At 38.4% G+C, this 9,623-nt stretch overlaps 1 pseudogene across 1 annotated transcript; it reads right to left on the bottom strand.

Annotated features, from left to right (window-relative positions):
- Positions 1–1,778: 1,778 nt before the first annotated feature.
- LOC308494808 (actin-related protein 2/3 complex subunit 1A-like) lies at positions 1,779–2,888 on the bottom strand (annotated as a pseudogene). The gene has a single exon. The product of its transcript is annotated as an actin-related protein 2/3 complex subunit 1A-like (transcript).
- Positions 2,889–9,623: the final 6,735 nt, after the last annotated feature.

The following is a 9,623-nucleotide window of genomic DNA, read 5'->3' as shown; positions in this document are numbered from 1 at the left end:
AAAGTGATACAGTTGAGTAGACTGTCTTTATCCCATTCTATATTCTTGCCTCCTTTGTCATAGATTAATTGACTACATAAATATGGGTTTATTTCTGGGTTCTCTATTTTGTTCCATTTATCTATGTGTCTGTTTTTATGCCAGTACCATCCTGTTTTGATTACTATAGCCTTGTAGTATAATTTGATATCAGGTAGCATGATACTTCCAACTTTGTTCTTCTAGCTCAAGATTGTTTTGGCTAGTCAGGGTCTTTTGTGATTCCATACAAATTTTAGGATTACTTGTTTTAGTTCTGTGAAAAGTGCCATTGGTATTTTGCTAGGGATTGAATTGGATCTGTAGATTGTTCTGGGTATTATGGATATTTTAATGATGTTAATTCTTTCTATCCATAAGTACAGTACATGCTTCCATTTATTTGTATCTTCTTCAGTTTCTTTCTTCAATGTCCTATAGTTTTCCAAATATACCTCTTTCACTCCTTGGTTGAATTTATTCCCAGGTGTTTTATTCTTTTTGATGCAGTTGCAAATGGAATTGTTTTCTTAATTTCTCTTTCTGATAGTCTGTTATTTGATACATAAAAATGCAACTGATTTCTGATTATTAATTTTTGTATCTTGCTACTTTACTGAATTCAATGATTAGTACTGATAGTTCTTTGGTGGATTCTTTAGGGTGTTCTCTGTATAGTGTCATGTCGTCTGCAAATAATGATAGTTTTACTTCTTTTCCAATTTGGATACCTTTTATTTCTTTTCCTTGCCTGATTGTTCTGGATAAGACTTCCAATACACCATTGAATAAAAGTGGTGAAAGTGGACACCCTTGTTGTGTTCCTGATCTTAAAGAAAGTGCTTTCAGCTTTGCACTGAGTATATTAGCTGTTGATTTGTCATATACGACCTTAATTGTGTTATGTTTCCTCTATCCCCACTTTGCTGAGAGTTTTTTTAAATCATAAAAGAACGTTATTTTGTCAGATGCCTTTTCTACATCTATTGATGCGATCATCTGGGTTTTTTTTTTATCCTTCATTTTTTTTAACGTGATGTATCACATAAATTGATTTGCAGACGTTGAACCAAGCTTGCCTCTCAGAAATAAATCCTACTTGATCATGGTGTGTGATCTTTTTTAATGTATTGTTGAATTTCGTTGGTTATTTTGTTGAAGATTTTTACACCTACGTGCATCAAGAATATTGGCCTATAATAATTTTCTTTCTCCTCCTCTTTCTCTTCTTTTTCTTCCTCCTCCTCCTCCTCCTCCTCGTTCTTTTTGTAGTGTCTTTATCTTGTTTTGTTATCAGGGTAATTCTGGCCTTGTAAAATGACTTTGGGAAACCCTCCTTTTCTTCAGTTTTTTGGAATAGTTTGACAAGGATAAGTATTAATTCTTTTCTTTTTTTTTCAGTATTTTTACTTAAATTTTTTTTTAGCAATTTACATATCTCCCCACCCTTTCTTTTAAGTTAGTGTGACAATTTTACATAATAAACTACCAAAAGAGAAGCTTTGGTCAAGAATGGATGAAATAGCAAAAACCAAAACCAAAAAAAACAAAACAAAACAACAAACAAACAAAATCCAAGCGCTGCTGCTCTTAAAAACCAACACTTCCACCAATTATATTCAAACAAAACCACATAAACAACATTTGCGAGATATGTCTTCAGCGTTTCCTTGCGGCTGGCTCTCTGCACCATCATGCAAATGGCAGAGCTGCCGACAGGGCAGTTTGTCAGTCAGTCATGCTGGCTCTGGGAGGCTCACTCAGTTTCCCGTTATCCAAAGGCCCTGGATGAAAGGCTCTGAGGTCTTGAAATCCCAAATTGTCATGGCTCCATTGATGCCAATAGTGCAAAATTTACCACAATCTTCCCTGTCACCTCATAAATAGATGCTTGATTGATGCTATTCTGGTGCAGGGCCTCCAAGGCTTGTTGCCGTCCTCGGTTGTCCCTCTTGCCCATGTTGCGGAAACGTTCCATGGCAGGCATTTTGCTCAGGGTGCTCTGTTTTGGAATGTCTAGCTCGGAGAGGAAAGTCAGGCAGCCACTGTCATCGTAGTTAAACAGCATCGGTTAGCAGTCACGGTCAGCAGCGACTACGCTATTCTCTGAGACAAACGATACAGGAGGGGCAGGAACTCTGTTGTCAGAGTTAAGACCTGCATGCTTTTGAGGCATCGGCAATAGACACGATGCTGTTGTGGCTGATGCAGGCCACGTGGCTCCCACTGGCGAAGAAGCTGACCCCATGCACCCAGCCACCAGTGCCACTGCCACCAAATTCTGACATCAGCTGACCAAAAGGCATCTTGCTGCCCCAGGGCTTACTGGTTGGCTTTTCATCCACTTCTTTGATGTATGCAGAAAACACTGTGCATTTGAAATCACATAATCCTGCTGCCAGCAAAACATTATTGGGATGCCAATCCAAGCTGAGGACGGTGGAACAAATTGGCTTTTTATTGTGCTTGCTTACCCACCAGTCATTTTCGAACTTGAAGTAACAAACGGAAATGAGTCATGCTCCACTTCCCACAGCAAATTTATTCTCTAGTGGGGACCACTTGACAAAAGTGGCTGCACGATTCATTCTCAGGATTACGAGGGTTGGCTTCTAGACACCATTTTTCTGACTCCAGACATAGGCATTGTGGTCTGCCCAACAAGTGACAATGCGGTCGCTCTTCAGAGCCCAGTCGATACCTGTGATGTGTCCGTTGTTCTCCTTGAGTTCATGAGCTTTCACCCACTGGCTCCCGTTCTTCTTATAGATGTGGACTTCAGGATTATGAGAGCTCAGGGCAATCTGGGTACGATCCCTATTCAAGGCATGACAGGTGATTGACTCTAGTAAAAATTGATGCAGGGACATTATTCTTAGTGTTTTCAAAAAATAGAAGGCTGGTGTCGGGGCAATCTAGATGGACTTGGAGTGGAGAATTAGTGGACTCTGGTCAGTTGAGGCAAACAGGCTCTGGCTCGTGTGGGAGGAGGACCCAAGCCCCGAGGGAGAGACTGACAGATCAATTCTTTTTTGAATGTTTGATAAAATTCACCTGTGAAGCCATCTTCTCCAAGGCTTTTGTTTGTTGAGAGTTTTTTGATTACTGATTTGATTTCATTAGTAGTTACTAGTCTGTTCAGATTGTCTGTTTTTTTCATGATTCATCCTTGGAAGATTGTATGTCTCTAGGAATTTATCCATTTCTTCCAGGTTGTACAGTTTGTTGGAATATATTTCCTGACAATCTTTTGTATTTCTATGGTGATGGTTGTGTTGGTCATTACTTCTCTGCTTTCATTTCTGATTTTATTTGAGTCCTCTCTTTTTTTTCTTGATGAGTCTGGTTAAAAGTTTATCAATTTTGTTTATCTTTTCAAATAAGCTCTTGGTTTCATTGATCTTTTCTTTTTTTTTTAAAGTTTTTCGGGGTGAGAGTTGTTAGTAAAATTACATAGATTTCAGGTGTACAATTCTGTATTACATCATCTATAAATCCCATTGTGTGTTCACCACCCAGAGTCAGTTCTCCTTCCATCACCATATATTTGACCCCGTTACCCTCATCTCCCTTCCCCCACCCCTTTACCCTCTGGTAACCACTAAACTATTGTCTGTGTCTATGAGTTTTTGTTTCTCATTTCTCTTGTTCTTTTGTTGTTTTTGGTTTATATACCACATATCAGTGAAATCATAGGGTTCTCTGCTTTTTCTGCCTGACTTATTTCGCTTAGCATTATACTCTCAAGATCCATCCATGTTGTCACAAATGGTCCTATTTCATCTTTTCTTACCACCAAATAGTATTCCATTGTGTATATATACCACAACTTCTTTATCCATTCATCTATCGAAGGATATTTTGGTTGTTTTCATGTCTTGGCCACTGTAAACAAAGCTGCAATGAACATTGGAGCACACGTGTCTTTATGTATAAATGTTTTTAGATTATTTTGGTAGATACCCAGGACAGGGATTGCTGGGTCATATGGTAATTCTATTCGTAATTTTTTGAGGAACCTCCACACTGCCTTCCATAATGGCTGCACCAGTCTGCATTCCCACCAACAGTGTATGAGGAGGGTTACTTTTTCTTCACAGCCACTCCAACACTTGTTACGATTTGTCTTGTTGATGATAGCCATTCTAACTGGGGTGAAGTGATATCTCATTGTGGTTTTTATTTGCATTTCTCTGATGATTAATGATGTTGAGCATTTTTTCATATGTCTATTTGCCATTTGTAAGTTCTCTTTGGAGAAATGTCTCTTCAGGTCCTCTGCCCATTTTTCAATTGGGTTGTTTGTTTTTCTGTTGTTGAGTTTCATGAGTTCCTTGTATACTTTGGATATTAGCCCCTTATCAGAGGCACTGTTTGCAAAAATCTTCTCCCATTCAGTTGGTTGCCTCTTTATTTTGTCGATGGTTTCTTTTGCTGTGCAGAAGCTTTTAAGTTTCACATAGTCCGATTCATTTATTTTAGCTTTTACTTCCCTTGTCTTTGGAGTGAAATTCATAAAATGCTCTTTGAACCCAAGGTCCATAAGTTTAGTACCTATGTTTTCTTCTATACAGTTTATTGTTTCAGGTCTTATGCTTAAGTCTTTGATCCATTTTGAATTAATTTTGGTACATGGTGACAGATAGCGGTCCTGTTTCATTCTTTTGCACATGGCTGTCCAATTCTGTCAGCACCATTTATTGAAGAGGCTGTCTTTTCTCCATTGCATGTTTTTTGCTTCTTTGACAAAAATTATCTGTCCATATTTATGTGGTTTGATTTCTGGGTTCTCAATTCTATTCCATTGGTCTACTTGTCTGTTTTTTCTGCCAATACCATGCTGTTTTGATTATTGTAGCCCTGTGATACAAGCTAAAGTCAGGGAGTGTGAACCTCCAGCATTGTTCTTTTTTCTTAAGATTGCTTTGGCTATTCGGTGTTTTTTGTGGTTCCAAACAAATCTGATGATTTTTTGTTCTACTTCTTTAAAAAAATGCCATTGGGATTTTGATGGGGATTGCATTAAATCTGTATATTGCTTTGGATAATATGGCCATTTTAACTATGTTGATTCTTCCAATCCACGAGCATAGAATGTCTTTCCATTTCTTTGTGTCTTCTTCAATTTCTTTTAAAAATGTCTTGTAGTTTTCAGCATATAGGTCTTTCACATCCTTGGTTAAGTTTATTCCTAGGTATTTTATTCTTTTTGCTGCAGTTGGAAAGGAATTTTTTTTTGTATTTCTTTTTCTGAGATTTTATTGTTAGTACATAGGAATGCAATGGACTTTCATACGCTGATTTTGTAGCCGGCAACTTTACTGTATTCATCGATTGTTTCTAATAGCTTTTTGGTGGAGTCTTTAGGGTTTTCTATATATAGCATCATGTCATCTGCAAAGAGTGACAATTTAACTTCTTCATTCCCAATATGGATGCCTTTTATTTCTTTCTCTTGCCTGATTGCTCTGGCGAGGACTTCCAACACTAGGTTGAAAAGCAGAGGTGATAGGGGACAGCCCTGTCATGTTCCTTAAAGTAGAGTAAAGGGCTTCAGTTTTTCACCATTAATTATGAGATTAGCTGAGGGTTTGTCATATATGGCCTTTATTATGTTAAGATATTTTCCTTCTATACCTATTTTATAAAGTGTTTTAATCATAAATGGATGTTGTATCTTGTTAAATGCTTTTTCTGTATCAATTGATATAATCATATGATTTTTGTCCTTTATTTTGTTTATGTGATGTATCACATTGATGGATTTGCGAATGTTGAACCATCGTTGTGCTCCGGGGATGAACCCCACATGGTAGTGTAGTTTTCTTTTTTTGTGTTGTTTTTATAAGGTTTTGGTATCAGGGTAATGTTGGCCTCATAAAATGAGTTGGGGAGTACTGTCTGTTCTTCAATTTTTTGGAAGAGTTTGAGCAGGATTGGTATTAGATCCTCTTTGAAGGTTTGGTAGAATTCACTAGTGAAGCCATCTGGTCCCAGACTTTTGCTTTTGGGAAGGTTTTGGATGACTGATTCAATTTCTTTGCTGGTGATTGGTCTGTTTAGATTTTCCAGTTCTTCATGGTTCAGCCTTGGAAGGCTATATGTCTCCAAGAACTTGTCTATTTCTTCTAGGTTATTTAATTTGGTGGCATATAGTCCTTCATAGTATTCTTGGATGATCCTTTGTGTTTCTGTGGCGTCCATGATAACTTCTCTTTTTTCATTTCTGATTTTGTTAATTAGTGTCTTCTCTCTTTTTATCTTAGTGAGTCTAGCCAAGGGTTTGTCAATTTTGTTAATCTTTTCAAAGAACCAGCCCTTTGTCACAATAATTTTTTCTATTGTTTTTTTGTTCTTTATTTCATTGAGTTCTACTCTGATTTTTGTTATTTCCTTTCTTTTGTTGACCTTGGATTTCATTTGCTCTTCTTTTCTAGTTCTTTAAGGTGTAACGTGGGGTTATTTATTTGAGATTTTTCTTCTTTCTTGAGATAGGCCTGTAATGATATAAATCACCCTCTTAAAACTGCTTTTGCTGCATGCCAAAAATTTTGGTAGGATGTATTTTCATTGTCATTTGTTTTTATGTATCTTTTGAGCTCTCCTCTAATTTCTTCTTTGACCCAGTTGTTCTTTAAAAGTATGTTGTTTAATCTCCATGTATTTGTGTTTTTTCCTGCTTTCTTTTTGTACTCGATATCCAATTTCAAAGCCTTGTGATCAGAGAATAAGCTTGGTATGATTTCAATCTTCTTAAATTTGCTGAGGCTGATTTTATGTCCCAATATATGGTCATCCTTGACAATGTTCCATGTACACTAGAAAAAAATGTATAGTCTGATGTTTTAGGATGAAGTACTCTATATATGTCAATTATGTCCATTTCATCTAATGTGTCATTTAGAGCTGCTATTTCATTATTTATTTTCTGTTTGGATGATCTATCCATAGCTGTCAATGATGTGTTTAAGTCCCCTAGTATAATTGTGTTTTGGTCAATTTCTCCCTTTACTTCTGTTGCTTGGTATATTTTGGTGCTCCCTGATTGGGGGCATAAATATCGATGACTGTTATGTCTTCTTGTTGCATAGTCCCCTTTACCATTATGAAATGTCCATCTTTGTCTCTTGTTACCTTTTTCACCCTGAAGTCTGTCTCATCTGATATCAGCATAGGTACACCTGATTTTCTCTGGATACCATTTGCTTGGAGTGTCAATTGCCACCCTTTCACTTTGAGTCTATGCTTGTCCTTGTAGGTGTGATGTGTCTCTTGGAGACAGCATATGGTTGGGTTTAGTTTTTTGATGCAATCTGCTACTCTGTGCCTTTTTATTGGTGAGTTCAGTCCATTTACATTTAGGGTGATTATTGATATGTGAGGATTTCCTGTCATTCTATCTTTAGTTTTCTGGTAAGACTGTGTCTCCATTGTTTCTTTGCCTTTTTGTTGTTGTCTATTATTTCTGTGTGGTGGTATTCTATGATGTTTCCTTCTGTTTCTTCTTTTATTACAGTATGTATTGCAGTTCTGGAATTTTTTTTTGAGTGTTTAGCCTTAAGTTTATGTAAAAGAAAGTTTGATATTTAGAGTATTCCATTTTCTTCAGCACGCTTACTTTTTCCATTTCCATATTCCGGTTCAGGCCCTTACTCTCCCCCTTTTTCTGTTTTGGTTGTCATAAATTGTCCATGTTGATGGTGGTTGAATAGCCTCCTTTAGTATTTCTAGTAGTGCAGGTCATGTGTTAGAAAATTCCCTCAGCTGCTGTATGTCTGGAAAGGTCTTTATTCCTCCTTCATATCTAAAGGATATCTTTGCTGGATATATTACTCTTGGTTCATAATTTCTCTCTTTCAATAGTTTGAATATTTGGTTCCACTCCCTCCTGGCTTGTAGAGTTTCTGTTGAAAAATCTGATGATAATCTAATGGGCTTTCCTTTGTAGGATACCGTCTTCTTTTCCCTGGCTGCCTTGAGGATTCTTTCTTTGTCGATGATTTTACACAGCTTCAATACAATGTCCTTGGAGAAGGCCTGTTGGGATTGAGGTAAGTAGGTAATTTATTTGCTTCTTGGATTCGAGGATCCAGTTCTGTCCACAAGTTTGGGAAGTTCTCATTGACAATTTGTTTGAATATATTCTCTGTTCCCTTCTCTCTTTCTTCTCCTTCTGGTATGCCCATTATTCTTATATTGCTCTTGCTGATGGAGTCAGAAAGTTCTTGTAGAGTTTTTTCATTTCTTTTAAGTCTCAATTCTCTTTCTTTTTCCATCCGTGTCATTTTCAGGTTTCTGTCTTTGATGTCACTGATTCTTTCCTCCATCTGGTCAGGTCTACTACCTAAGCTGGCTATTTCATTCTTCATTTATTCTATTGAGTTCTTAATCTCCAGAAATTCTATTTGGTTCTTTTTTAAATTTTCAGTCTCTTTCGAAAAATGCTCATGTTGTTCTTTGATTGTTTCTGAGTTCCTTAAACTGCCTTCCTGTGTTTTCTTGCATCTCATTGAGTTTTTACAGAACTGGAATCTTGAATTCTCTGTCATTTATGTCACATATTTCCATATCTTTGAGTTCCTTTTCTGGAGACTTTTCACTTTCTTTCTGAGCTGTCTTGTTGCCTTGGTTATTCATGTCAATTACTGATTTATTATTTCTCTTCCTAGACATCTACAGGAGTGGCTTCTGCAACAGGTTGATAGGAGGAGGTCTTTCTTTTGTTTTCCAGTATTTGTTGGTAGAATGTTTTATTTTCTCTATGACTGCAGCCTTTTTTTCTCTCTCACATTGTAGTGCTATGTTTTCTCTGCACTATTCCAGCTTCTCACATAATGGGGGGATTCCTTGGGAGATGGGCTTCTCCTCTGTTAATAGTTTGCCTGGGTCACAGGGCGCAGTGTCTGTGTGGGTATGTGGAGAGCTTTTGAAGTTCCGAAGCTCTTCCTGCACCAGATTCAGAGTCTGTGTGTTTCAGCAGTTCTGTTTACTTCTGCAGGGATCCACCTAGGCAAGTGGGGCTAGGGGCGGGGTGAGTTGTGAGAGGTGGCCCAGGGCAATGGCAGTGTCCACCACCACAGCCAGTGCTGCTTCCACAGCTCCCTCCCCTTTGCCGGAACTAGTTGGGCTGCAAATCTGTGTCTGCTGTGCACAGTTCTCAGAACGGCAAATATTCTGTTCTTTTGATCTGACCCTGCTACTGTTTCACTTCTAGAACTGGGCAGGTGAGGACAGAGTGAGCTCCAGGAGGGTAGGGAGAGGGCGGCTAGTCTCAAGTGCCTAAGGCTTCTGTTCTCTGCTCTGCAGTGAGGGCTTAAACCACCGTTTTCAGCCTTTTCCCCTCAGTCTTTTCTCTGAGGTCTCTGCCGTGAGCGTTGGGTTCAGCCGTGTTATGTGCTGTCCCCTCAGCCCTGTAGGTCATAAACGGAGCCCTAGCAGTCTGAGTTCTTCCCTCTCCTGCAGCTGCGGTAGTTCCAGGATGCAACGAGCTCAGAGCACTGAGCTAGGTCTGTGTCCTGCGCCCGCGGGGCTCCATTTCTGCACTTCTCCCTTCCCTCCTCCCCCGTTCACGTGATTCACCCACCTTTAGGTTAATTCAGTAGTGG

This window comes from Rhinolophus hipposideros (genome assembly GCF_964194185.1).
Source record: "Rhinolophus hipposideros genome assembly, chromosome: 3".
In the NCBI taxonomy this organism is placed as follows: Eukaryota; Metazoa; Chordata; class Mammalia; order Chiroptera; family Rhinolophidae; genus Rhinolophus; species Rhinolophus hipposideros.
This window is presented reverse-complemented; position numbering and strand designations above follow the sequence as displayed.